This window comes from Salvelinus sp. IW2-2015, unplaced genomic scaffold (assembly GCF_002910315.2).
Source record: "Salvelinus sp. IW2-2015 unplaced genomic scaffold, ASM291031v2 Un_scaffold2673, whole genome shotgun sequence".
In the NCBI taxonomy this organism is placed as follows: domain Eukaryota; kingdom Metazoa; phylum Chordata; class Actinopteri; order Salmoniformes; family Salmonidae; genus Salvelinus; species Salvelinus sp. IW2-2015.
Genome location: NW_019943979.1, coordinates 117,326 through 143,852, shown reverse-complemented (window position 1 = coordinate 143,852; position 26,527 = coordinate 117,326). Strand labels below are relative to the sequence as shown.

The 26,527-nt window shown below is 43.6% G+C and overlaps 1 pseudogene; it reads left to right on the top strand.

Moving 5' to 3' along the window:
- Nucleotides 1-793: 793 nt before the first annotated feature.
- LOC112074535 (BBSome complex member BBS4-like) lies at nucleotides 794-21,124 on the top strand (annotated as a pseudogene).
- The last annotated feature ends 5,403 nt before the right edge of the window (nucleotides 21,125-26,527 follow it).

Below are 26,527 nucleotides of genomic sequence, written 5' to 3'. Positions count from 1 at the left end.
AGACAACACAAAGATTTCTTGATGCCCTTCCAGACTCCTTCTGCCTACCCAAGGACGTCAGAGGACAAAAATCAGTTAACCACCTAACTGAGGAACTCAATTTAACCTTGCGCAATACCCTAGATGCAGTTGCACCCCTAAAAACTAAAAACATTTGTCATAAGAAACTAGCTCCCTGGTATACAGAAAATACCCGAGCTCTGAAGCAAGCTTCCAGAAAATTGGAACGGAAATGGAACGGAAATAGCTCATTTAAGAGATTGGGTTATTAAATCAGATTTGATTTAATCAGATAAAAAAAWATATATTGTAATGAAACCATGCAGGGAGCAGGTCTCGAACCTTCGACCTTGTAGCCCGAAGTCCAGTGTAACCAACATGAATAAAAGGGGAGATACAGGAGTGCCGGGAATCAATCTCACACAGGCAGGGGGACCATATGAATGTCGAATTATGGTAATTTATCACGAAGTAGTTTGTGTTGTGAACTACTACTCCTGTAGTCAACTATATTTTTCTTAAGGGTAGATTTAGTGCAGTTTAACTTTTAGTGTTTAGTAATTGGTAGCTTGGTAAACTATATTTTCAGAGTAACTTCCCCAACCCTGCAGTGCCAGAGRCAATAGAAACAGAAGTCCTTCATAATCTCTGGTAAGGCTTTTTGAAACAGAGCTCAAAAGTACCCCGTTCTAGCGTAACCATGGCAACAGCCTCCTGTGCTGTCAAGATGGCGGACGAAGAAAACACACTAACTGTGAGGATAATTTACTTGCTATGAATTACAATGGTAAACCGAATAAAATCTGCAATGTCTTGGATATAACTAGCTGGGATRTTTGTTGTTAGCAGTGTAATATGTCTAGAAACGTTTTGCTGAGCATTCTCCAGCTCTAGSTAGCTGAAAACATAGCAACTAGCTAACGACTAGCTTGTTAATGCTAGCAAAGTCGTTACAGCAGTGATTGTTGACGTTACAGCTCCGTATGGGGCCATGGCTAAAAGGGATCCAGCTTTGGTCAAATTAACGTCAAAAGTTGGAAGGTTTTGCATTTTAACTAACCCTAACCCTTTTCCTAATCTTAACCTAATTATCACAAAATGCTACATTAACACGTTTTGCTTAGCTACATAATTAGCTAAACTCACGAAATTAATGTCATAACGTTATTTTTCGAAATCAAGGGGTATGCCTTTATTCCATCTGTCGATAAKTAGTGTACATTCAATTMAAATAGTTCAATGATTTATCTTGCGTTMTTAATGACGCCCAATATTACTGGACGCCACAAGCAGATGTRAAGTCGTCATTACTMGTCGGCGACACGTTGTTATTGTTGGACAGCAAACATGGCGGATGAAAGTGTTGCTGKAGCCAGCCTTCTTAAGGTACTTTCGTTAATACATTTGGTAAATAATGCTGTAGTAAAGTTGCAATAGAGCATGCTGAGTCTACTTTCTAGTAGTCAGAATAATCTCACTCAAAATATACGCCTGAGCAGACAACGATATGACGTTGAACGACAGCACAGACGACGACAGTTTTTGCGTTTACGCTACAACCACTATATGTACTGACGAAAGAAGCAGCAATCGAGGATGTAACATGCTTTCGAGGTGTGTGGAAGCGGGATCGGAAACGCGGTGAAGATGTTTGCAGTATGAYGTTGGATGATTTTGACGATCAATGGCGCAAACAGTTCCGCATGACTCAGACMACATTTGAACACCTTGCACAGTTAGTAGAGTCTGAGATAACTAAACRGACCACCAATGTCTGAAACACAATTGAACACCGTCGAAGGCTTGCTCTATTTTTGTGGTGGTGTGCAGCACCAAGCGAGTACCACATTATTTCAAGTTTATTTSAAGTCGGTGTCTCCACTGTTTGCATCATTCTACGACAGGTGACTGCAGCTGTCGTGTAGACAAGTACAACCGCTWTATTTCGCTACCAGGTGGTAAAGGCATCCTAGCCACCATCTGGGTTTAAGCAGCTTGGGTATCCGCAATGTGCTGGTGACCATCGGTGAGACACACATCCCCATCACTGCTACMAAAATATTATCCAATGGGCAGCATTATTCTGTGTTGCAGGCCGTTGCTGATCACAACCTCTGGTAAGTGTTCTGCTGCTCATCTAATTTCTGTTTTGACAAACAAATAGAGGCCATGTTACCACTTGGTGATATAAGCCACATTTGAGCAGTTTRTCTTTTTCTAGCTTCACTGATGTCTATATGGGGTGTCTAGATCGCACAGGGGGTGAGAGTATTGGCCAACTCTGATCATTTCAGACTGGCAGGGGAGCGGGGGGGGCATCTTTTCCCCAGGAAGTATGTGACTAAACATCTGATTTTGCTTCAGTTATAGAGAATAAGCACATAACTAAAACCTCTGCAAGCATAGTAATGACATATTTACTGCATGTATACAATTGTTTCTGAATCTACAATTATTATCCTCTTCCACAGAGTTCAGCGATTGTCATTGGTGTAGAGATGCCAGTTCATCCGGTAGGAGACCCAGCGTACCCACTGAAGAGGTGGTTAATGACAGGCTTTTCCCAGGACACATCTCTGAATAACCACCAACAGAAGTTTAATGACCACCTGAGTTCTGCCAGGGTGGCTGTTGACGACGTCTTTGGCTGTTGACGACGTCTTAGGACGCTTAAAATGTTTGGTGAAGTGCATCAACATTGACGTTAAGTTGACGACAGACACTGTAACAGCGTGTTGCATACTGCACAATGTGTGCGAACTGAAGAAAGAACCGTTTCTGGCATGAATGAAACATTGGCCAAGATCAGTTGAAGAAAGAACCGTTTCTGGCTGAATGGAACCGGGACATCATTGGTCAGGATCATCAGCAGACAGAGGCTAAGCTCACAGAGSAAGACCATAGTTTACTACAAGGGCCAGTGGAGGAAAGTGTTGCTACTGTACGGGATGCAATTATGACCTTTACATGACACCATCATAACCGTGCACTGATGTTTTAGCTTTGTGGTGCAAGTTGTTTGTGATTAGTGTTAAGTACCGCGGTGCTCAAGTTGTGGCTATGCCAACAAAGAACATTTTGTAACAACGTTGTGAATTTGCAGTGCAACACTTTTTTGTTGTTGCTTGAATGCTATTTACTTTTRCACAGTACGTTTTCAAGATGTTCGTGAATGTTATGTTAGACTTTGTATTTGTAAGATTTTTTTTTACGTGAACGTTACATTACTTTATACTTTTAAGATGTTTTTATGTGAACGCTTTGTTCTTGGAAGAGATCCTCAATAAATGTGTTTTATGAACATGTGTAGAACAAAGTCTTCGCAATGCAATTTAGTCCAACCAAATCAACACTCAATGAAATGAATAACATATTTTAGACTTAATTTAATATTTTAAACCCGCACAAAAAAACTATCGGTAATAGAACATGTAAAAATAAACTTGGCAACAAAGCACAGACAAATCTTGCATTTTAACAAATACCAAACACGTTATTTTGTATTTGTGTTTATTCCGGATCCCCATTGGATGCAGCTACTCTTCCTGGGCTCCAATCACAATTACATAGAATAGTGTGTAACAATGTGTTATTGTTCCTGTTGATGTTGCAGTATTATTGATTTTGTATTGTAGATATGTTATGTTAAAGTGAGTTATAAGGGAAGCGAAAGCCCCACAACAAAAGGTGGTGAAAAGAGGTAATGAGTGTATTAAAGCTCCTACATAAAAGGACACAGGCATGTCATCTCTAGATCCATGCCTAGTAAAGGGCCTGCTAGCTGCATCAAACTCACTTTAAGTGTTCTAGTCTACCAAAGATTGGCGGTCTGTCACCAAAAGAGTGATGGTCCAGGTGTAGTATATTATGGCTGTCTGACCAAAAAATCGATGGTCCAGGTGTAGGTGTACAATGGCTGTCTGTGACCAAAAGAGTCTGATGGTCCAGTGTAGTGTACAATGCATCCTCAGAGGGGAATGGTGAAGAAGGTGGCGAGGATGCAGGCCAGGAGTTGCTCCAAAATTGAGACTCCCTGACACATCCCAATTTGTTGCCTCATGGATCTCCCTCTTTTTCAGCTCCCAGTGGCCTCTGAGACGAAGAAACGCCAGGCTCCAAAAGGTAAATGTCTAATTACAAACAGTGACTCTACAGTTTTCCATTGATGTCACATACACCTGTGTTTTAACATGACAGTGGAGGGCATTAGTTATACAAAAAAAAACACATGATGCTATAGGCCTATTTATTAAGGGGAAATGGTTTGGCTAACTGACAGCATTTACTAAGGTCACCCTAGTCAAAATTACTCTTGACATCCAGGTTCCCTCCCGCAATTAAAAAATGCTCCGGCATAACAGCGTCTGTACGTATAGAACGTCAGTTTGACATAGAGGAACTACGTCACTGCCTACCAGTGGAGACTGCTGAGCGGAGGATGGTTCAAAATAATGGCTGGAATTCAGTCATTGGAATGCCATCAAACACATGGAAACTACTTGTTTGATGTCTTTGATAGCATTCCATTGACTCATTCCACCCATTATTATGAGCCGTCCTCCCCTCAATACCTTTTCCGCTTGAATAAAATACAAAATAGTAGCTAGCAAGGTGAAGATCACGTAGGTTATTTTTTATGAGTGCATTTCGCAAGTGGCTAGTTTGCATTAACTACTTGAACTAAACCACTGTAAATGTTTTGCATGCAAACTTTGGTTTCGAATCACGACATTCTGGCATGTCTGCTTCGTGATCTGTCTGAAGAGGACCCACCGCGGAGCAATTTTTTCCCCGTTATCGTAGTTGCCAAACAGTCCGTCTTGAAACCTGACCCTCAGTGTTGCATAGGGACGAGACTAAGTCAAAATGTCAGAATTGAATTAATGCTCGCTGCAGTGTGTTACAGACTTTAAACAAATATTTTATTTGACTAAAGAGGGCCCTTACCCTTCTTCCAATGTTTAAGCTGACAAAACGTACAACCATATTCCAGAACACAGTAAAAATATATAGGCCTAGCATTCGTATAGAATAGCTTGTAGATATTGTTTTCATAATCCACAGAAGTTGACCTTTTAATAATAAAAAGAAGGCCATGATATCACCCTTAGGCCCCTCATACATCACCCACTTTATTTTGTGTGCCAACTCATATTGTTGTGCAGCCCAACAGAAATCATGTTATTGATCAAAAGCAATTGTAGGAGAAACACTAACGCACAGTTTTTACACTTGACCTCAATTTCCGAAGAGTGACAAGTTGAAGAGTGAACTTGATCCGCTTCAGGGGTCTTTTGATCTCGACAGGCTTTCTTCAAGCATTCTCCTCCAACTTATCCTCTTTGCTCAGCTGGACTTTATTTTATAGCGAACAGAATAATACAAAGCTGTCTCTTCTCTCTCTACACATTACTGAGATCATGCTACATAGAGGATTTTTTGGGGGGGGAATGAAATCTTTTCGCTGGCTATATTTGGACGTTCCATGCTGGGTTCCTCTTCCTATTGCTGCTTCTCTCTTTATTGTCCCATGAAGACATGTCACAGACGAACCCCTCCCTCCTCAAAATCTTCCCAGCTTTAGTAAGAGTGGACTTAAAGTGCCACAGGGCCGCAGCTGAAACCCAGAGACAAGAATATTATTGCTGTCTCGGCAGGAGCCAAAGCGGATTAAGCCCACAAATAAGGCCACTCAAATCTGATGCGGCAAATATGAGAGGGGGATGCAGTCTCCATACACTGCAGTCTACCACTCAGCGACAGGGGAAAAGGGAAGGCTTTCTCTGTGGGGTTAGAGTGGGTTCCAGTCAGGTTCTTGCTGTGAGACACTGGAGCTCCGACTTAACAATTGGCGAGATAAAACAGAGGGGAGCTTTGGTGTAAATCACAGTTTTTCCACAGGCACTAACCTAACAACATCCACCCAATACCTGTAGTGTAGTCTCAGTCAGCTTCATTTCATATAGCCCGTGTCCTATTGCTGCCTCACAGGTAGGTACAAGATAAAAGGATTACTGAAATAAAAAGAAGTCACTCTATTTGGAATTACAATGGCAGCTATCTTGAATACAATTGTGTTCTGCTAGAGGAAAGGTTTCCAGTACTGTTATACAGAAGCTGGTTGGCATGGCCATCTTAGCTCACACAAATATATCCTACTGTATTGAATTTCATGTTCCCACTGTCTGTCTGTAGCATGTGCTGCTTGTCACTTCATGTCAGGAACACTGAGCTTGTTAAAGACATGGTTGCCTGGGCAACAAGGATAATATCTTAATGGCAGAGGTGTAATAAAACAACATAATTGTCTGTAACTAACAWTTAGCAGTATTGTAACTATTATCTAACTTACTGAGGTATTATGTCTGAGGAAAGTAGCCTGAAGGGTTTTTGTTGGAAAATGTTGCATCAGTCCTTGTCTTATTAAAGACTGATGCAGAGCACTGTAGTTTCAGGTAATAAAATGACCATACATTTTAAAGAGAGAGTCTCTTCTGAATTATCATTGAAAATGCTATAAATATTTCTTAATTTAATGACATATCTTATTGATATTTCTACTTTTTTTTTTTTACTTTTTTGTCTTATTGTGTATTGTTTTGTATTGCTAGGTATTACTGCACTGTTGTAGCTAGAAGCACAAGCATTTCCCTGCACCTGCGATAACATCTGCAAATCTGTGTACGCGACCAATAAACTTTGATTTGAGATAGTATAACATGAAWTGGCCATTCACTGGCAGCATGACTCAACTCATATACAGCAATGTTAGCTTCAGTTGTTCTGAGAGGKCAGAATGAGACCGTTTTTGCTGTACTTGATTTCTGACCACGTCATGGATTGTTCTATTAAATCTATTCTTATYAGTGCGGGTCAACAAGGGCCTTAAATGGGAAAGGGTGGAGGGGTTTGTTTGGTATCGAGCCAATATGCCGTCTCCTCATCACCCCTGAATGTCTACTCTGCCTCTCCTCCTCAGCTCCGGAACTTCCCATTCTGGAGAGGAGGAACTGGCTCATCCACCTGCACTACATCCGCAAAGACTATGAGACTTGCAAGGTATGCTCCCCCCGCCGCGCTGTCTCTCCCGGTGGTCCGGTCCAGTCCCTGACTGTCATTCATTCCCCCTTGTTTAATGTGCATTGGTGTCACACTGACAGCCTAGACAGCATGCAGTTAATGAATGAAGGCATCAAGGGCTCCCTCCCCCTCACTTTGTCTTAGTGTCTTCTGCTGAGAAGATAGTGATGTAATCTTCTGTTTCAAGCTGTGTTCCGTCTGGAAATGTGAAAATGCTACTAGCGCATGCTATTTTTCTCCTACCCTGCATGCGTAGWTAAATAAATAAAATAATGAATGAATGAACCCACTACACAATCTCAGAAGTACAGTTTTGTAACAACAGCTGTTATAACACTTGTTGTGGGTGAAAATGGGAATGAACCAAGAATGTTGGTTTACTACAGGTAACTGCCAAAATAAAGGAAACACTTAAGTAAATGAGAGATACAAAGTATATTGAAATGGGTGATTCCACACAGGGGTGGTTCCTGAGTTAATTAAGCAATTAACATCCCATCATGCTTAGGGTCATGTATCAAATGTTTTGRCTACCATGGCCATGCCCCCATAGGATGACAATGGCCCCATCCACAGGGCACGAGTGGTCACTGAATGGTTTGATGAGCATGAAAACTATGGAAACCATATACCATGGCCGTCTCAGTCACCAGATCTCAACCTAATTGAACACTTACACTTATTGAAGATTCTGGAGCGGCGCCTGAGACAGCGTTTTCCACCACCATCAACAAAACACCAAATTATGGAATTTCTTGTGGAAGAATGGTGTCGCATCCCTCCAATAGAGTTCCAAACAATTCTAGAATCTATGCCAAGGTGCATTGAAGCTGTTCTGGCTCGTGGTGGCCTAACGCCCTATTAAATCAAATTTTATTGGTCACTTACACATGGTTAGCAGATGTTAATGCGAGTGTAGCGAAATGCTTGTGCTTCTAGTTCCRACCGTGCAGTAATATCTAACAAGTAATCTAACAATTTCACAACAACTACCTTAAAGGAATGAATAAGAATATGTACATATAAATATATAGATGAGCGATGGCCGAACGGCATAGGCAAGATGCAGTAGATGGTATAGRGTACAGTATATACAAATGAGATGAGTAATGTAGGGTATGTAAAACATTACATAAAGTGGCATTGTTTAAAGTGACTAGTGAACATTTATTACATCCAATTTTATTATTAAAGTGGCTAGAGATTTGAGTCAGTATGTTGGCAGCAGCCACTCAATGTTAGTGATGGCTGTTTAACAGTCTGATGGCCTTGAGATAGAAGCTGTTTTTCAGTCTCTCGGTCCCAGCTATGATCACCTGTACTGACCTCGCCTTCTGGATGATAGTGGGGTGAACAGGCAGTGGCTCGGGTGGTTGTTCTCCTTGAATTTTTTTTGGGCTTCCTGTGACATCAGGTGGTGTAAGTGTCCTGGAGGGCAGGTAGTTTGCCCCCAGTGATGCATTGTGAAGACCTCACTACCCTCTGGAGAGCTTATGGTTGTGGCGGAGCAGTTGCCATACCAGGTGGTGATACAGCCCGAAAGGATGCCTTCTCGTACATCTGTAAAAGTTGGTGAGTGTTTTTGGTGACAAGCCAAATTTCTTCAGCGTCCTGAGGTTGAAGAGGTGCTGTTGAGCCTTTATCACCACGCTGTCTGTGTGGCTGGACCATTTCGTTTGTCTGTGATGTTTACGCAGAGGAACTTAACTGTCCACCTGCTCCACTACTGTCCCGTCGATGTGGATAGGGGGGTGCTCCCTCTGCTGTTTCCTGAAGTCCACGATCATCTCCTTTGTTTTGTTGAGAGTTATTTTCCTGACACAACACTCCGAGGGCCCTCACCTCCTCCCTGTAGTGCGTCTCGTCGTTGTTGGTAATCAAGCCTACCACTGTAGTGTCGTCTGCAAACTTGATGATTGAGTTGGAGGATTGCATGGCCACGCAGTCATGGGTGAACAGGGAGTACAGGAGAGGGCTGAGAACGCACCCTTGTGGGGCCCCAGTGTAGAAGATCAGCGGGGTGGAGATGTTGTTTCCTACCCTCACCACCTGGGGGCGGCCCGTCAGAAAGTCCAGGACCCAGTTGCACAGGGCGGGGTTGAGACCCAGGGTCTCAAGCTTAATGACGAGTTTGGAGGTTACTATGGTGTAAAATGCTGAGCTGTAATTGATGAACAGCATTCTTACATAGGTATTCCTCTTGTCCAGATGGGTTAGGGCAGTGTGCAGTGTGATTGCGTCGTCTGTGGACCTATTGGGGCGGTAAGCAAATTGGAGTGGGTCTAGGGTGTCAGGTAGGGTGGAGGGGATATGATCCTTGACTAGTCTCTGAAAGCACTTCATGATGACGGAAGTGAGTACTACGGGGCGCTAGTCGTTTAGCTCAGTTACCTTAGCTTTCTTGGAACAGGAAAATGGTGGCCCTCTTGAAGCATGTGTGAACAGCAGACTGGATAGGCTTGATTGAATAGTCGTAAACACACCAGCCAGCTGTCTGCGCATGCTCGAGGACGTGGCTAGGGATGCCGTCTGGGCCGGCAGCCTTGCGAGGGTTAACACGCTTAAATGTTTTACTCACGTTGGCTGCGTTGAAGGAGAGTCCGCAGGTTTTGGTAACGGGCCGTGTCAGTGGCACTGTATTGTCCTCAAAGCAAGCAAAGACACTTTTTAAAAAGGTATTTTTTACATATTTGCCAGTTACCTGTATGTCTGTCTTAGTTGTCATAGGAATGCTTTTATCTGTCAATCACAAAACTGAGTGTAGCCAATGTATTAGTCTTCCTTGCCAGACTCATGGCACTCCACCCCAGTGTGTTGGAGATAGCGGCTGTGGGAAGAGACTACCAACTTAGGAAATACTGTCGATATTCAGTTCTTGCAATATTCTTGTAACATCAGTTTGCTCTAGGAGCAGAGATCATGTTTGTTGTTTCCCAAAGGCAATGATCAAAGAGCAGCTACAGGAGACCCAGGAATGTGTGAATATGCCATATACGTACAAGGTAAGAAGCCATACTACATAACGTAACGTTCCACATCCTTCATGTGTTCATCACGTTCAAATAGTTTATCCCAACCACAACAGAGCTTTAGTCTATTCCAGTCAAAACCAAGCTTTAGATGTAACATTTCCTCCCCCAAAAAAGGTTCTACCCCCTCTGCGCCTTAGATTTGAATGTGTCGGTTTAACGCCTTTTCACGCTAACATAAAAGCCTCTTTTCTTGCAATGAAGCGCTAATCTTGCGTCTGGAGGGGCAGATCCAGCCATCCCTGAGCTGTTCCAGAGTTGTGCCATCCTCAATCCCACCAGCCCCGACAACCTCAAACAAGTGGCCCGATCGCTGTGAATAGAGAGTACCCCTGCCTCAGCCCTAGCCTGCTGTGGGAGGACACTGCCGTTGATCAGATCACTCTACAGGCCCAGGCCAGGAACGGTCATACAGAATATAATAATGATATAAGATTGTGTTAGTGCAGGGTTCCTTAAAGATCAAAGTAGTTTATATGGTATGAGGGATGGGAACTGTTCGGCATTTGCCTTGGAGATGCACGTCTACCATTTTGCAGCAGAATACCCACCGGGCATTAGTGATTTAGGAGATGTTGAATTTAGGGTTACTCTGTGCGTGTACTTCCATTTATAGTTGTTTATGCATCTTTTTTTCCTTCAGTTTTCTGCTGGGGAAACACAAGGCAGCCATTGAGGTTTATCATGAAGCTGGGAAGCTCAATGAAAAAGACTGGGTAAGAGAAAAGACTGTGGTTTCCTCTACTCAGTAGAGTTGCTTATCTTTGGCCTGTACCCGTAACCATTGGCACGGGGGATTTATCCATCAGCATTGCTCTTCCTGGATTTACACACTGCTTCTCAGCTATAGGGTTGAACAATGAACTATATGCATAGTCAGGCGTTTTGATTGTGTTGTAGCTCCATATAGCCACTCTGATATTTTCCTCACTCCAGGAGATCAACCATAATCTGGGTGTATGCTATTCCTTCATAAAAGACTTCCAAAATGTAAGTATGAGCTGGATTTTGACACACTGTTCATAAGRAAGTAATTAGACTAAAGGGTTATTTTATAATTCAAATTTCAATATGAAATGGCGTCTCAGCCAGTGTACAAGTATTTGACRGTGGATGATAGATACTGTATCTGTTGTTTTCCAGTCTGAAGAGCAGTTGAATGCAGCCTTGCAGTTGAAAAAACACGACAGGACATTCATGACACTGGGAAAGGTCCATTTGTTGGCGGGAGACACGGACAAAGCCATCGAAGTGTACAAAAGTGCAGTGGAGTAAGTTTGGATGTAGAGATTGTTAAAACAAACTGTTCTAAAAGTTGGGGAACTTTGCACCACTTCTAATATGCCCTAGAAAATATCCTAAGGGACATTTTTTTTTTAAAGAATTGTGAATAGGTGACATTTACGGAGAAMATTCACTGTTATTAAGTTTTGTTTAAAAGAAGTTCATCCTCATGGAAGAAAATKTAGATTTTTTGAAAGGTTGCTTTGTTATTAAAAACCCAAATGTGTAGGTTTTTAATACTAGAGGAACAACTTTCACTGAACTTACATTATTCAAAAAACTGGAAGCACTAAAGCCTTCATTAGGGAATTGTTTTTTAATAATAGAGCAATGATAATATATACGAGTTTTAGACAACCTTTTCACAGTAATGATTATGCAGCAGAAGGGTAATTTTCCCTACATAGCTATTAATGATGTTCATTGGAATAAAAGAGGAGTAAAAAATCCCTAAAGACGAAGAAAACATGCTGTGCTTTGAACAGTGGGATCTGTTCCTGGTTGTAATCACACTAGTTTAACATTTTCCGCTCTGAAATTGTTGAGTTCAATCATCTAAACAACTGAATCAAGCTCACTTATCATCTCTGACTGAAGGCCACCCATGGCATTGTTCAACGTACTGTACAAGTCCAAATCGGTTTCAATATCCTCACTAGCATATTACTTAGAACGAAGCAATACATTTGTGTGTGCATCCATACTAGCAAATGGTATTTTAGTATGAGTAAGTGTTATGTCAGTATGGATATTAGTATGGATGTAGGATCAAAGCCAAAATAACCATTAAATAATCGTCCTATCCAGGGCAGCGGAGGAAATAAGGTAATGACAAAAGTCAGTGTATATATGGGGTCGCCTTGCCGTGTTCATTATTACTACTGCCTATTGGGTAAATTAATTAATCAAGTTGCCCAGCTACKYGGTTTGCTTTTAATTAGACTAACCACTGTGAGCCTTAMTTCAACCTCACCCCTCCTCTCAAGGCTCCTTCTTTAAGTCTTTTCTTCCCCCCAGTCATAATTAATACTCTGCAATTATGCTGAAACGAASTCATTAAATAATCAGCAAATTCCAAGCTCTGTTCTTCTATTTGCATTAGACATTATTATGTGTAATTACATGCGTAAAGGTGATATTAGAGGTGTCTTTCCCTCCGTGTAGGTTCTCTCCAGAGAATGCAGAGTTGCTGACCACTCTGGGGCTCCTGTATCTGCAGGTGGGTCTGCAATCAACTCTGAACACACTCTTAAGAGTGGAATGTTTTTTTTATTAGGAAATGGGTTAGTATATTATGTTGTGTCCCAAAAAAATGTCAATTAAGTTTTTCCAGAATGGTGATGTTTGTTCGCACTGATTGTTGATATTCTTTCACAGTTGGGAAAATACCAAAAAGCATTTGAACATCTCGGGAATGCACTTACTTATGACCCTAATAACTATAAGGTAAGTGGCCACAATTTTATGAGCTTGTTTCGTTTTTTATAAACCCCTGACACCAATGTACTGTATAACCGCAACATTGAATCTGATGTACTGTATGTGTAAAATGTACTGTAGGGTTCCCCAACTGGCGGCCCAAATCGATTTTATTTGGCCGCCCAAATAAAAAGTGTTTTCCCACAAAAAAAATATATACTATTATATATATATTAGTTCCAGTCAAAAGTTTGGACACACCTACTTATTCAGTGGTTTTTCTTTATTTTTTACTATTTCTTACATTGTAGAATAATAGTGAAGATATCAAAACTATGAAATAACACATATGGAATTATGTAGTAACCAAAACAGTGTTAAACAAATCTAAATATATTTTATATTTGAGATTCAAAGTAACCACCCTTTTCCTTGATACAGCTTTGCACACTCTTGGCATTCTCTCAACCAGCTTCATGAGGTAGTCACCTGGAATGCATTTCAATTAACAGGTGTGCCTTGTTAAAAGTTATTTGTGGAATTCTTTCCTTACTCCGTTTGAGCCAAATCAGTTGTGTTGTGACAAGGTAGGGGTGGTATACAGAAGAAGTCCAGAGTCCAGATAAGACCAAGTCCATATTATGGCAAGAATAGCCAAATGGTAAGGTCAACCCGGAAAATTTCAAGAACATTTACAATTTATTCAAGTGCAGTCGCAAAAACCATCAAGTGCAATGATGAAACTGGCTCTCATGAGGTCCGCACAGGAAAGGAAGACCCAGAGTTACCTTTTGCTGCAGAGGATAAGTTCATTAGAGTTACCAAGCCTCAGAAAATTGCAGCCCAAATAAATGCTTCACATAGTTCAAGTAACAGACACATCTCAACATCAACTGTTCAGAGGAGACTGCGTGAATCAGGCCTTCATGGTTGAATTGCTGCAAAGAACCACTACTAAAGGACACCAATAAGAAGAAAAGACTTGCTTGGGCCAAGAAACACGAGGAATGGACATTAGACCGGTGGAAATCTGTCTTTTGGACTGATGAGTCCAAATGTGAGATTTTTGGTTCCAACTGCCATGTCTTTGTGAGACATAGAGTAGGTGAACGGATGATCTCTGCATGTGTGGGTTCCCACCGAGAAGCATGGAGGAGGTGTGATGTGTGGGGTGCTTTGCTGGTGACACGGTCAGTGATTTATTTACAATTCAAAAGGCACACTTAACCAGCATGGCTACCATAGCATTCTGGAGCTATACGCCATCCCATCTGGTTTGCCATTAGTGGGACTATCATTTGTTTTTCAACAGGACAATGACCCAACACACCTCCAGGCTGTGTAAGGGCTATTTGACCAAGAAGCAGAGTGATGGAGTGCTGCATCAGATGACCTGGCCTCCACAATCACCCGACCTCAACCCAATTGAGATGGTTTAGGATGAGTTGGACCGCAGAGTGAAGGAAAAGCAGCCAACAAGTGCTCAGCATATGTGGGAACTCCTTCAAGACTGTTGGAAAAGCATTCTAGGTGAAGCTGGTTGATGTTGAGAAGATGCCAAGAGTGTGCAAAGCTGTCATCAAGGCAAAGGGTGGCTACTTTGAAGAATCTAAAAGTTTATTTGTTTAACACTTTTTTGGTTATTACATGATTCCATATGTGTTATTTCATATGTGTTGATGTCTTCACTATTATTCTACAATGTAGAAAATCATAAAAATAAAGAAAAACCCTTGAATGAGTAGGTTGTGTCCAAACTTTTGACTGGTACTGTAGTTGATGATCCCTGCAGCTGAATCTAGTTGGTGACCCTGCAACTGAATCTAGTTGGTGATCACTGCAGCTGAATCTAGTTGGTGATTCCTGCAGCTGAATCTAGTTGGTGATCCCTGATGTACAGTATGCCAGTTATGTGTATGCGTCCCTACTAGGCCATCCTGGCAGCAGGCAGTATGATGCAGACCCATGGGGACTTTGATGTGGCCATGAACAAGTACCGCGTGGCAGCGTGCATGGTCCCGAGAGCCCCCCGCTTTGGAACAACATCGGCATGTGCTTCTTTGGCAAGAGAAATATGTAGCAGTGAGTATTCTCATATTTCATGTACTGTACATATAAAATGGCGTCAAGGACAGATGTATGTCATATGATAGATCAAATGTGACAGATGTCATCTCTTTCCATGGCATCAAAGGGGGCATACTAAGACTACAGTACCTCAAATGACATTTTAAGGACAGTTGATGTTTCATTGTCTAGCCATGTTAAACCCCTCTCCTTTCCTGTGTCCTTTCTGTGTGAACCAGCCATCAGCTGTCTGAAGCGGGCCCACTACCTGTCTCCGTTTGACTGGAAGGTGCTGTACAACCTGGGCCTGGTGCACCTCACCATGCAGCAGTATGCCTCTGCCTTCCACTTCCTCAGCGCTGCCACCAACCTGCAGCCCCGCCTGGGAGAACTCTACATGCTACTAGCAGGTAACACTAGCCTGGCCTGGGAGAACTCTACATGCTACTAGCAGGTAACACTAGCCTGGCCTGGGAGAACTCTACATACTACTAGCAGGTAACACTAGCCTGGCCTGGGAGAACTCTACATGCTACTAGCAGGAACACTAGCCTGGCCTGGGAGAACTCTACATGCTACTAGCAGGTAACACTAGCCTGGCCTGGGAGAACTCTACATACTACTAGCAGGTAACACTAGCCTGGCCTGGGAGAACTCTACATGCTACTCAGCAGGTAACACTAGCCTGGCCTGGGAGAACTCTACATGCTATTAGCAGGTAACACTAGCCTGGCCTGGGAGAACTCTACATGCTACTAGCAGTAAACAGCCTGGCCTGGAGAATCTACATGCTACATAGCAGGTTAACTAGCCTGGCCTGGAGAACTCTACATGCTATTAGCAGGTAACACTAGCCTGGCCTGGGAGAACTCTACATGCTATTAGCAGGTAATACTAGCCTGGCCTGGGAGAACTCTACATGCTAGCCTGGCCTGGGAGAACTCTACATGCTAGCCTGGCCTGGGAGAACTCTACAGCTATAGAGTAATACTAGCCTGGCCTGGGAGAACTCTACATGCTACTAGCAGGTAACACTAGCCTGGCCTGGGAGAACTCTACATGCTAGCCTGGCCTGGGAGAACTCTACTGCTCAAACTAGCAGGTAACACTAGCCTGGCCTGGGAGAACGTCTACATGCTAGCCTGGCCTGGGAACTCTATGCTAGCCTGGCCTGGGAGAACTCTATATGCTACTAGCAGGTAACACTAGCCTGGCCTGGGAGAACTCTACATGCTACTAGCAGGTAACACTAGCCTGGCCTGGGAGAGCTCTACATGCTAGCCTGGCCTGGGAGAACTCTAATACTACTAGCAGGTAACACTAGCCTGGCCTGGGAGAACTCTACATGCTACTAGCAGGTAACACTAGCCTGGCCTGGAGAACTCTACATGCTACTAGCAGGTTACACTAGCCTGGCCTGGGAGAACTCTAATGCTACTAGCAGGTAACACTAGCCTGGCCTGGAGAGCTCTACATGCTAGCCTGGCCTGGGAGAACTCTATATACTACTAGCAGGTAACACTAGCCTGGCCTGGGAGAACTCTACATGCTACTAGCAGGTAACACTAGCCTGGCCTGGGAGAACTCTACATGCTACTAGCAGGTTACACTAGCCTGGCCTGGGAGAACTCTACATGCTACTAGCAGGTAACACTAGCCTGGCCTGGGAGAACTCTACATGCTACTAGCAGGTAACACTAGCCTGGACTGGGAGAACTCTACATGCTACTAGCAGGTTACACTAGCCTGGCCTGGGAGAACTCTACATGCTACTAGCAGGTAACACTAGCCTGGCCTGGGAGAACTCTACATGCTACTAGCAGGTTACACTAGCCTGGCCTGGGAGAACTCTACATGCTACTAGCAGGTAACACTAGCCTGGCCTGGGAGAACTCTACATGCTACTAGCAGGTACACTAGCCTGGCCTGGGAGAACTCTACATGCTACTAGCAGGTAACACTAGCCTGGCCTTGGAGAACTCTACATGCTACTAGCAGGTAACACTAGCCTGGCCTGGGAGAACTCTACATGCTACTAGCAGGTTACACTAGCCTGGCTGGTGAGACTCTACATCTATAGCAGGAATACTAGCTGGCTGGGAGAACTCTACTGCTAGCCTGGCCTGGGAGAACTTCTACATGCTAGCCTGGCCTGGGAGAACTCTACATGCTATTAGCAGGTAATACTAGCCTGGCCGGGAAATCACATGCTACTAGCAGTAACACTAGCCTGGCCTGGGAGAACTCTACATGCTACTAGCAGGTTACACTAGCCTGGCCTGGGAGAACTCTACATGCTACTAGCAGGTAACACTAGCCTGGCCTGGGAAACTCTACATGCTACTAGCAGGTAACACTAGCCTGGCTGGGAGAACTCTACATGCTACTAGCAGTTACACTAGCCTGGCCTGGGAGAACTCTACATGCTACTAGCAGGTAACACTAGCCTGGCCTGGAGAAACTCTACATGCTAACTAGCAGGTTACACTAGCCTGGCCTGGGAGAACTCTACATGCTAGCCTGGCCTGGAGAACTCATGTCTAGCCTGGCCTGGAGAACTCTATATGCTACTAGCAGGTAACACTAGCCTGACCTGGAGAACTCTACATGCTACTAGCAGGTAACACTAGCCTGCCTGGGAGAAGCTCTACATGCTAGCCTGGCCTGGGAACTCTATATACTACTAGCAGGTAACACTAGCCTGGCCTGGGAGAACTCTACATGCTACTAGCAAGTAACACTAGCCTGGCCTGGAGAACTCTACATGCTACTAGCAGGTTACACTAGCCTGGCCTGGGAGAACTCTACATGCTACTAGCAGGTAACACTAGCCTGGCCTGGAGAGCTCTACATGCTAGCCTGGCCTGGGAGAAACTCTATAACTACTAGCAGGTAACACTAGCCTGGCCTGGGAGAACTCTACATGCTACTAGCAGGTAACACTAGCCTGGCCTGGGAGAACTCTACATGCTACTAGCAGGTTACACTAGCCTGGCCTGGGAGAACTCTACATGCTACTAGCAGGTAACACTAGCCTGGCCTGGGAGAACTCTACATGCTACTAGCAGGTAACACTAGCCTGGACTGGGAGAACTCTACATGCTACTAGCAGGTTACACTAGCCTGGCCGGAGAACTCTACATGCTACTAGCAGGTAACACTAGCCTGGCCTGAGAACTCTACATGCTACTAGCAGGTTACACTAGCCTGGCCTGGGAGAACTCTACATGCTACTAGCAGGTAACACTAGCCTGGCCTGGGAGAACTCTACATGCTACTAGCAGGTTACACTAGCCTGGCCTGGGGAGAACTCTACATGCTACTAGCAGGTAACACTAGCCTGGCCTTGGAGAACTCTACATGCTACTAGCAGGTAACACTAGCCTGGCCTGGGAGAACTCTACATGCCTACAAGCAGGTAATGCTAGCCTGGCCCGGCCTGCTCCCATCTGGATTGGCTTTATGTGTCACTTTCCCCAGATACAGATCCAGCATAGTCCTTTAAGTCCAAGACCAGCCTAAATCTGTGCCTAGGGCATTATGAGTACTAGGTAACGTGCAACCTTAATAAATACTTGGTTCAAGGTACCACATTGCATTCCCTTATATTACCCTGGAATAGTGTTCATGTAATGGGATCTGTTTTATAATGTGTTTATGGATGTTTTACAGGTTTTATAGGTTTAGTTTTTGTAGTTAACACTGAACTGACCACTCTCCTCTTTCAGTTGCACTGACCAATCTGGGAGGACGTGGACAATGCCAGGAGATCCTATGAACAAGCTGTGGCTTTAGACCAGTAAGTTCCTCAATCAAACTTCCGTACAGTTTGAACTTATGTCCTGAGTCAATCCACGAAGTTCAAATTGTGTTGAATGTAATTCATTTCAAATGAGACTGAGAGATATGACATTTTCACGAGCAGCACCGCAGGCCGAGGGGAGGAGCGGAATCTGTGGATTGGCACATTATTATGTGCCATCCTCCCCTCAGCAGCCTCCTGTGATCAGAGTACCTCACACTTTAATGCTCTTAGTTGTGCAGACATCAACCCAATATTGCTGTTTACTTCGTACATCGCTGACTCTACCTTTGATTACTGATCTATCTTTGACGTTATCAAGTCATCTGTTTTGACTGGCTCCTTGTTCCTCCAGGTCCAACCCTCTGGTCAACCTGAACTTTGCCATTCTGCTGTACAACCACGGGGACAAGAAGGAGCCCTGCAACGAGTTACCAGGAGATGGAAAGTAAAGTCAACATACTGAAGGACAGCAACACTGAGTTTGACCCTGAGGTACAATACAGTAGCTTCCTCTATACTCTGACATGGCACATACAGTGTAGGTCAAACACAGGAGGTTGGTGGCACCTTAATCGGGGAGAACGMGCTTGTGGTATTGACTGGAGTGGAATAAGTGGAATGGTATGAAATACATCAAATACATGGTTTGATGCCATTCCATTTGCTCTGTTTCCGGCCATTAATATGAGCCGTCCTCCCTTCAGCAGCCTCTTGTGAGCTCAAACTACTGATGGAAGAGACAAACGTTTGCCAATGTTGCATTAACGTGATGTTGATGTTAATATGACGCATTTAATGTAATACAGTATGGTCAYTATATTGTACCACATTCTCYCGTCGGCTTAATAACATCAACAACAACAATAAATGCCCTCTTCAATTTCTTGARTTTTCCTAATAKYGCCATTTTGTTTCCTTAGCTAATGGACATGGCTCAGAAGATGGCCGCTGCCTTGCAGGTGGGAGAGAGCCTGGAGTGGACCAAGCCGGTCAAAGACCCCAAGTCTAAGCAGCGCTCGGCTGGGGCCCCCAGTAAAACCCCTGGCAGCTCCCAGCAGCCCCTAGGCACCAACCAGGCCCTGGAGCAGGCCATGTCCTCCGCCGCAGGCTACAACAAGAGCATCACACTCCCCACAGGTAACACATCACACCATCCTTATATTTTTTTTATGCATTTTCTGTGATAGTTGGGTAAACGCTCGCTTAACATAGTGTTTACCCTCCACTACACCACTGGCAATTAACTAGGGTATATGGATGAGATAGAGACGTGTCCAGTTAACATAATAATATGATCTTGTCAGTAGACTGTTAACTTGACTCACATCTCTCTGAGAGCTCCTTGAAGTGTAACACCAATACAAAATGAACTGTTTACAGAACACTGCGTTATATTTAGTAAAATGTTCAATTTCTAATACCGTTCTCTCAGGAGTGTCCCCCCACAGCCAGCCACACCCCCCTCCCTGGCCTTGGAGGAGGAGCTGATGTGGAGACCACCCCCACCTCCCGAGCCCCTCAGCCAGACGAGTCAGACCCCTCCACCACCCTGCCCCTCTGGCAGCCAAGCCCAAAGTCAAGAAGAGCAAGTTGAAGCAAGAGCTGAACTAGACAGGGGCCCCTATCAGTCCACAGGCTGGTAGTGTATCATCACTCCCAGAATGTCACTCAGCCGATCTAGTCCACAGGCGGTAGTGTATTATCACTCCCAGAATGTCACTCAGCCTATCTAGTCCACAGGCCGAGTGTTATCATCACTCCCAGAATGTCACTCAGCCTATCTAGTCCACAGGCGGTAGTGTATCATCACTCCCAGAATGTCACTCAGCCTATCTAGTCCACAGGCCTGCAGTGTATCATCACTCCCAGAATGTCACTCAGCCTATCTAGTCCACAGGCTGGTAGTGTATCATACTCCCAGAATGTCACTCAGCCTATCTAGTCACAGGCTGGTGTGTATCATCACTCCCAGAATGTCACTCAGCCTATCTAGTCCGCAGGCTGCAGTTATCATGACTCCCAGAATGTCACTCGGTCTCTATCCGTTTTGGTTTTCATCAAGAATAGTTAGTCGAAGCCACAAGGCGTTCACTTGCTTTTTGATTTAGCTTGTTACAAAGTGCTTTTATGTTGCTCTTTCTTAATGGTCTTACTAACCAAGGTGAGCCAGCCTAGTGACAGAGTGTCATAATGAGTTGACTTCTGATCATCAAAGGCCTTGACATGATCTCTTTTCAGTACGTTTCAGATACTTCCTCTGTTCAACTTTCTCTATCGGGCAGTGTCAAATGCAGCATATGATTTTTACTTAGCCTTGGTCAGTGGCAGGTCTGGATTGTTGTTTATAATGACACTAAATATACATTCCTCCATTTTAAGTAACCTCTAAGATATGACAATCATGAATGAGATGAGGAAATAAAGATTGTAGTGTTTTATACCTAATATGAGAGAATTTATTAAGGGCCTTTTTTTTAACTATTGTTGAATTTTAAGATGTTTGAAATTGTGATGTTGCCTTGACAGAATAGATGTGTATTTATTGTTGCAAAATCCAAAGTGTCATGAATGTGATTGATAGTGTTCTGCTCTTTATTTAGTCACAGTAGTGTTAGGCTAAACGAACACGGTTGGGGTAAACCATGCTAGCGGGATGAGTAGCCTTGTCTGAGACAAAGACTTGACTTAGCTCCCCAAGCTAAGGCCTAGACTTTAGCTCAGCGCTAACAGTTGTGTAAGTGTGGTGAACATGCACGTGATATACAGGTAACTGACAAAATAAACGATACATCAAATCAAATGTTTTTTCACATGCGCCGAATACAACAGGTGTAAACCTTACCGTGAAGTGCTTACTTACAAGCCCTACCAACAATGCAGTTCAAGAAATAGTTAATAAATATTTAAAGTTTTTTAAAATCGAATCAAAAAGTAACACAAGAATGTACATAACAATAACGAGGCTATATACAGGGGTTACCGGTTAGTCGAGGTAATTTGTAAAGTGACTATGCATAGATAATAAACAGCGAGTAGCAGCAGTGTAAAAACAAAGGGAGGGTCAATGTAAATAGTCCGGGTGGCAGTGTCGCTATATTTAGCGAGTATTCAGACCCCTCTAGCGACACATTTCCAAAAAAATCGACGAGCAACAAATCTAGCGACTTTTTCTGGTGTTATTGGAGACTCTGACGTGAAAGCACGTATCGTTCTTATTCAACGAGCAGCGGGTGATGCCGTGGCCCGCCACCCCCGGGCCCCCATCCCCACCCCCGGGCCCATCCCCACCCCCGGCCCCCATCCCCACCCCCGGGCCCCCATCCCAAGCACTCACGGCGGCCCAGTCCTCGCGCAGCAGTCCCTCCTAGCTGCAGTCAGAGCAGGAGATGTTCACACCCTCCGCATCCAGACTGCAAATGAATCGCGCATGGGAAGCCGCCGCTGGCTGATCCCGCCCTGGCTTACATTCAGGGCGGATGTGTAAATGTAAAATGTTCTTTATCTAAAATAAATCAATGTATTTGACTCACACAGCCTTACTCACCTTGTCCACTGTGTGTGTGGCCTGTGACATAAGCTAAACATCTAGCTGGCTAGCTCATCATGGCTCAGTCTAAACTGTACACTCAAAAATACAGAAAGGATGGGAATGAACTCTGAATTCAAAGGCTGGTTGAAGCCGTTTATTGGAGATGATACATGGGCATACTGCCTGTATTCTAAGGCTGATTTCTACGCCAAACTTAGTGATTAAAAAAACACATGACAACTCAAAAACATACTCAAAAAGCAAAGCCTTATAACAGTTCCACCCAAAACAAGCAGCCATTTATGGTTAAAAAAATTGACTGCAAAAAGGCTGAGGCCACCATGGCATGAGCGAAGCATGGAGCTGCTTCTCAGACTCCACTCTGCTACCCACTTCAAATGCACAGGACAAAGTGCACAGAAATGATTAATGGTTTCTAGCACCATACTTTCTGAAAAAGTTGGTCGCAGATGTGGTGACCAGCGTTTCAGCCTCCTCCTTGATGAGTAGTATACTGGGGTTGTGATAAGTACTTTAGTGACACCAAGCAGACAATTGTATCAACATTTATGGGCTTGTTGAGTTGGAGGAGGAGATGCCAAATCTATAGCCCGTGCTGTTGTGCTTTCCTCGAGAAGTGTTGTCTTAAAAAAGAGAAGCTCCTGGGGATAGGGACTGACAATGCCTCTGTTATGACGGGAATTAACAATGGGGTCCATAAAGTGCTGAAGGAGGAGTATGCCTCAAATATCTGTGCTTATTTGCTGTGTGTGGCCACTCTCTGCAGCGTAAGTCATGCTTCAATGACCACATCCCCGCTAGTGTGGAGTACTTGTACGAGAGACTTATAACTGGTTTTCAGTGTCTCCAAAGCGCAGGGAGGCCTACAAGGCCATATATGAGACCATCAACTGGGGGAGAAACCTTTACAGATAACCAAGGTGTGTGCACACGTTGGCTCTCCATTGAACCCGCGATTTCATGCAGTTTGGACCGGTGGAGGAGCTTAGGCTGCATTTCGCAGTCACCAAGTCCAGTGAACACTGCTACATGGCTGAGTTTATACTCCAGTATCAGTGATCCTCAAAAACATATTGTATCTGACTTTTTTGAAGTCAGTGCTGGGTGAGGTACAGTGGCCATCAAGGCTTTTGAGGGAGAGCAAGTAGATCCTCTTAGCTACTCGACAGCTTAGTTAGCCTGATCAAGTCTGTGAGCAGCAAGGTGCTGAATCTACTGGCAAATGTTGATGTACTCAAAGGGCCAATAGATGGATACATCAGTCCCAAACCGTACCTTGGTTACCTTTTTGAATCAAAGGCAGCTGAGCTCCACCTTGCGCCTGAGGATGAAAACGATGTCCGAAAAGCATGTTAGCCTTCACCATCTCCCTCACTAATGAGTGGAGGGTGAGACTGCGGACAACATCGAAGCATTGCAGTACATGTCAGTTTTCAATGTGGAGGAAACTCTAAAGCACAATAATAGCCCTGGAGAAATAGAAACAATAGCCAAGCTCCTTGGCTACTCCTTGCAGAGATAGACAAGATTGTCCAGCAATGGCGTGCCATCCATCTTAGTAAATGGAATGAGACAAAAACACACTGGCTTCTGGAGTGAGATTTGGAAGTTCAGGGACGCAGCTGATATCAACCCGTTTCAAGAACTTGCCATGGGCTGCTGTGTCTGTGTTGTCCTTGCCACACTCGAATTTGCTAGCCAGATGAGTGTGGTAAAAAGCAAACTTAGAAATCGAGATGTCCTTGCAGACCCTTAACTCCATCCTGTACATTCGATATGGACTGAAGCTGTCTGGTGAGGCTTCTATGAGCACCAGCTGCCTGATAATGTTTTGCAGCTTTTTGGCACATCAGCTGCTTAGTTATTTAAGTCAGCTCCCTCAGTTGCTGAACCTGCCATAGAGAGCCTTGACCAAAACATGACCCACTCTTTCTGTGAGCCAGCACAGCCTGTGTGTGTGTAGAGGGGTCTGGGAATATTATTATTTTACCTGAATTAGGTCAGACTAGTTACCATAATTTTCTCACATTGCCATTGACAGTTTTTTCTATTGTCTCTTTTTGGTCCATTTAATGTGGTATACAATTTTAATTTTATTATGGTTAAAATGTTAATGTTTTACTGTGACTTGTTGTAGGCTCCTAAGTGGACCATAAGGTTAAAAACGAAACAAATTAAGAAAAAATTAAAAATTTTAATTTAAAAACTAAGTAACTCCGCCAGAGCTGTCTCTTTGGGTCACTTTTGCGGTCCCAAGCGGATAAAGGAGGAGGGTGGAATTGTGACATAAAAAATAAAAAAATCGACAGAAGAAAGTTAATTTGTAGTTCTAACTATTTAGGGTGTTTTTTACTCACTTTTTGACTCTCCTACAGCGTCCATCACAATTACGTGCACATGGCCAATTATTGCAAATTTGTGATGACGCCATTTAGAGACTTTTAGGACAGCCAATAGCTACTTTGCTTACTGAGGAGTTGGCAACACTACCGGTGGCCATTTGTGTTTTGGTGTCTTAATAGGGCGTTTGGCCACCAAGAGCCGACAGAACAGCTGCAATCTACCTATGTGTCATGGAACTATCGGAGGGATGCGACACCATTCTCCACGAGAAATTAATCATTGTTGTTTTATTGGTGAAAAAACGCTGTCTCGGGCGCCACTACAGAATCTCCCATAAGTGTTTCTATTGGGTTAAGATCTGCATTAAGAGCCCAGTTTTTCTAAAGTTATCTTTTCCCGATTTTGGCTATTGACAGGATTAAATGCATAGAAATTAGAACGAGAGTCCCCATTCAGATCAATGATTTGTCCGTTCTATTCATTATTTATTTATGCATTTAATCCTATCCGATAACTTTGAAAACGGCCCCCGGTTTCAGACGCCATGGCATATGTGGTTGGGGCATTGTCATCCTATGGAATGGCCATAGTAGCAAAATCAATGTATATGCCCATCATTTTATACGTGACCCTAAGCCTGATGGGATGTTAATTGCTTAATTAACTCCCCCAAAAGTATTGGTCACATTACTCATGGTTAGCAGGTGTTGGCTTGTAAGGACCACACGTGTGAAAACACCGGATTTCAATATACATTGGCCTATTATGAATTTGATTTGCTCACCTCGTCCTATCGCGGCTCCTTCTGAAAAAGTGTCTAATGAATGTTAATCGAGGAGAGTGAAAGTGGATGGAATGCGCTTGCTTACATTTTAGACGGTCCTTCTCCACTCGTGCGTCATTAGGCAAGTGAGTTTACAGGGGTGGATCCCAAAATAATTGAAGTTGTACAATACATTTTATAGATAAAACAATAAGTAGCATATGGTTTTTAAACGTGTGCATGTTTTTTTATCGGACAAAACAAAAGCAATTCAAAGGGGGGTGTGGCAGATTTAAAACTCTTCCGTGATAGGATACACAGAGTATCCTTGATGGAAGCTTTCTATTGAGGGGGGGAGACATTCTTACGTACGTTTGCCTACTAACAAAGAGATGGATCTTCCTCTCTGCTACTAACTAATTGACACACTCTCTGACTACTTACTGTTTCTGGGTCACGGAGGAGAGAGGAAGGAGGAACGGTTTTTGCCTAAACAAAACCCCCTTTGTATCCCTAATTTACTCAAGTGTTTCCATTATTTTGACAGTTACCTGTACATTCGTTATACCTTACCTCAGAGACACAGCTTCTGCAGTGTTTTYACTTGCCAGTAGGGAGCAGTGTTGGATCAGGACGGCATACAGTATCTYCACTGAGTGTACAAAACAACTCAATATTAGGAAGTTGTTCTTAATGTTTTGTACACTCAGTGTATGTCTGTATGAATAGTACTACCTATTACAAYGACAACTGGCATTTGCTCTGTTTTTCATCTGGTCAAGAAGTTATAGTATACTGCAGTCTAGAACCAGTACAATCCTAACAAATGCCACACTTGGAATGTCTGACTGAGGAATGAGAATGTTGTCTTGTTCGATTAGGAGAGAGCTAGTATGGGAGTGTTTGGAATGAGWTAGTAAATGCCTGGCTCGGTAAAGGACTGTAAATGCCAAACCTCATGGATATTGGAAAACAGTAATGAATGTAAATCATGTGTWCGTATTGACTAAGGGTACCACACACTGGCAATTTGAATCCTTGAGGAGCGTGGGATGGGGATGTTGATAAGGCCATTCAGAGTATTCATAATTCAATCTCTGTTTTGCTTATACTGAATTTATACTAAATACTCATATATCCAAAAATCATAACGACGATCAAACCACATCACTTACCAACTCTAAAAT